The sequence below is a fragment of the Mobula birostris genome, chromosome 8, assembly GCF_030028105.1.
Source record: "Mobula birostris isolate sMobBir1 chromosome 8, sMobBir1.hap1, whole genome shotgun sequence".
Taxonomy (NCBI): domain Eukaryota; kingdom Metazoa; phylum Chordata; class Chondrichthyes; order Myliobatiformes; family Myliobatidae; genus Mobula; species Mobula birostris.
The window spans coordinates 163,557,288-163,561,552 of NC_092377.1; positions in this window are offsets into that span (position 1 = coordinate 163,557,288).

A 4,265-nucleotide genomic window follows, 5' to 3' on the forward strand; every position below is an offset into this window, starting at 1 on the left:
ACAATGATAGCTTTTCTGATCTCTGGACTCTAACTTTGTTTAGTTAAGCCATCCAATGATAGATAGCAACAGGAGGTGTTTCCTTTTCTGTTGCATATGATTGGATGCAATGGAGGGTTGGGAGTTGAGTGAAAGACCATGCTGAAAAAGTCAGCTGATTGGCGTACACTCAGTGGCTACTTTGTCAGGTACCTCTTGTACTTAATAAAGTGGCCACTAAATGTGCAGTTGAAGTCAGAAGTTTACATACACCTTAGCCAAATACATTTAAACTCAGTTTTTTCACAATTTCTGACATTTAATCCTAGAAAACATTCCCTGTCTTAGGTCAGTTAGGATCACTATTTTATTTTAAGAATGTGAAATGTCAGAATAATAGTAGAGAGAATGATTTATTTCAGCTTTTATTTCTTTCATCACTTTCCCAGTGGGTCAGAAGTTTACATACACGTTGTTAGTACTTGGTAGCATTGCCTTTAAATTGTTTAACTTGAGTCAAATGTTTTGGGTAGCCTTTGACGAGCTTCTCACAGTAAGTTGCTGGAATTTTGTTCCATTCCTCCAGACAGAACTGGTGTAACTGAGTCAGGTTTGTAGGCCTCCTTGCTCACACACGCTTTTTCAATTCTGCCCACAAATTTTTTTATCAGATTGAGGTCAGGGCTTTGTGATGGCCACTCCGATACCTTGACTTTGTTGTCCTTAAGCAATTTTACCACAACTTTGGAGGTATGCTTGGGGGTCGTTGTCCATTTGGAAGACCCATTTGCAAATGAGCTTTAATTTCCTGGCTGATGTCTTGAGATGTTGCTTCAATATATCCACATAATTTTCCTTCCTCATGATGCCATCTATTTTGTGAAGTGCACCAGTCCCTCCTGCAGCAAAGCACCCCCACAACATGATGCTGCCACCCCCATGCTTCATGGTTGGGACGGTGTTCTTCGGCTTGCAAGCCTCACCCTTTTTCCTCCAAACATAACGATGGTCAATATGGCCAAACAGTTCAATTTTTGTTTCATCAGACCAGAGGATATTTCTCCAAGAAGTAAGATCTTTGACCCCCATGTGCACTTGCAAACTGTAGTCTGGCTTTTTTATGGCGGTTTTGGAGCAGTGGCTTCTTCCTTGCTGAGCAGCCTTTCAGGTTATGTTGATATAGGACTCATTTTACTGTGGCCGTTTGTAGATACTTGTATAACAGCCTAAGTCTCGGTCTAGGTTTTTTATTATTCAAAATGAATTTACTAAAAATACTATTAAGCTTATCAAAAAATGATTTTGGTAGTGGGAGAGGAAGTGATTGAAAAAGACATAGAAATTTTGGTAATATATTCACTTTGATCATGTTTATATGGCCATTCATCGATATGGGCATTGTTACCCATCGATTCAACGTCTCCTTCACTTCGCCCACTAGTGGGTCATAGTTTGTTGGGACGATCGTTTTAATTTCAGGGGTAATTTTGACACCAGGGTAGGTAAATCCTTCCTTTGCATTTATAAATGGGGTTTTTATGACTGGTTTCAATATTTCTTCTTTGTTCAAAAATAGTACTGATGATTTTGAGTTGTTAATGTTATAACCAGAGAACTGCCCAAACAATTCAATCTGTTGCATATATTGATGGATAAATTTGTTAAAAAAAGAATCTTTATAGGCATCCGTTAGTCTCATGAGACCATGGATTTGCGCCTTGGAAGGCTTCCAGGGCGCAGGCCTGGACAAGGTTGTATGGAAGACCAGCAGTTGCCCATGCTGCAAGTCTCCCCTCTCCACGCCACCGATGTTGTCCAAGGGAAGGGCATTAGGACCCATACAGCTTGGCATCAGTGTCATCGCAGAGCAATGTGTGGTTAAGTGCCTTGCTCAAGGACACACACACTGCCTCAGCTGGGGCTCAAACTCATGACCTTCAAATCACTAGGCAAATGCCTTAACCACTTGGCCACATGCCAAAGAATCATGTTGTTGGCATATTAAGGATATTCTATGTTCTTGTTCTCCCAGCTGGATGCCCGACAGGCCTGTCAAAAATCTGAATCCATTTAAGGAAGTTCTTTCTAAATCCAAATCTAGGCAATACATCAAATAAATATGGCCATTCTATTCTATCGAAGGCCTGCCAAGCATCCAATGATAATACTGCTGTATCTTTAGTGTCAAATTTTTCATGAATTAAGTTAACAACTCTTCTAATATTATGGAATCCTTGGTGTTTTTGCACAAAACCATTCTGATCATTATGAGCTAGATGTGGAATATAAGGATCTAATCTTCTTGCTAAGGCTTTATAAAGTGTTTTTGTGTCCGATCCAATCAGACTTATTGGTCTAAATGAGGAACATCGTATAGGCTGTTCGCCTGGTTTCAAGATCAGCGTTATCATTGCCAGCCTAAAGAGGGTGGGAGAGTTCCATTCCGATAAGATTCATCATACATATTTAATTTTTCTTTAAATGTTTTGTAGAATTCAATTGGTAGGCCGTCAGGCCCTGGTGCTTTACCACTATTAATATTTCGGATAGCCTGTGATATCTCTTCAATTGTTAAACCTCTATTTAACTCCTTTCTTGCATCTTCTGTCAGTGTCTGGAATGGAAACTGATCAAGAAATGTGTTCTGTTCTTCTGAGGCTTGGGGGCATTCTGATCTATATAAATATTCATAAAATTCTCTAAAACTGTTATTAATTTCCAATGGGTCTACTGTTAGGCTTCCTGAAGAGGTTAGTATGCAGGAAGTTAGAAGTTAATAACTCATCTCCTTCTACCTTAGGCCGTGAACTTATCAATCACCACTGCTCCACGACCGCTGGACTAAGTGTGTAAATGTAGGAGGGGACTATGTTGAAATATAAACGTGCTAGGTTTTCTAAAAATTTGCTCCTTCTACCTTAGGCCACGAACTTTATCAATCACCCCTCGTAAGGAAGAAATCTTCAAAAAACTTAGGATTGTCCCCATTTGGGCCATATAGACTGACTAGGTTTAATGTGAAAGAAAGGACATTACCTTGTGTAATAACATACCTTCCGGCTGAGTCTTGGATTGATTTCATAGTTTGAAATGGTAGTGTTCTATGAATAAGAATAAATACACTTCTAGCATAGTACACCTCTAGTATGTTGCATATATTACTTGGCCAGGCCACCTATTCCATACCAATTTATATCTGAGGCTGTCAAATGGGTTTCTTGAAGAAAAATTATTTTGGACTTAAGCTGTTTAATCCTATTTATAACCAGTTTCAATTTGGTTAACTTCTTTAGTCCCCTAACATTCCAGCTTGTGACTTTTATATTAAAGATATTCTGAGTGTTCGTTTGTTCCATATATAGTACATGCCAATTATACCAAGAAAAGGAGTAAGAATTATTACTTCTGTGTTGGGTGTCCGACACACATAAAGAAAAACAAAAAGCACATATACATTTACACATATAGACATTTGAACTTTTGGATTCCTCCTCCCTTTCTCAAAACAATAAACTATAGGGCTTGTGCTGATCCACTCTATCGAGGAGCAGCTAAATTATGTGAAACTAACTCCATAGGCAACTAGTGGTGTCCATCAACCATGCACCTTATTATATCTTAGAACATTATATGCTCAACCCACTTAGCATAAAAATAAAATCAAAATAGCCACTGAACTATATGTCAGTATTGCCTGTTAGAAATGTTCATTCAGGTCCATGGAGTTCCATCTCAATAGAATTAAGGTTTCAACAAACAAAAATGTTATAAAAAATAAAAATAGGCTAAATAATAAAGTTATTCTGGTGGCATAAACAACCTCTTAAATACAGTATCTTTTCAAGAATAGAATAAGAGAGGCTAAAGTGGCAGTTCTAGTAAAAGAAAAATAAAGGAAGAGAAAAAGGGATGTCTTCTGGGACTCAGTGTAGGCTTATACCTGTTGAGCAGTCAGTATCAGCTGATTGTCATGGGTATGGAAGCAAACAAATCTCACTACTGCCTAAATCAGACCCCTCAGGTGAGTCCTCGATGGAACTCTTCCGCCTCTCTTGGTGATGAAAACAGGTGTATTTGAGACTTTAAGAGAATTTAATGTATACAGAAATCACAATACTGAAAATCATTCCAGAGTTCCAGCTCGTTGGGGTCGAATCAGAATCAGGTTTAATATCACCAGCATATGTCGTGAAATTTGTTAACTTTGTGACAGCAGTATTAAGTTCAAAAAAGTTCAATGTAAAATTTATTATCCGAGTACATACATGCCACCACATACAACCCCG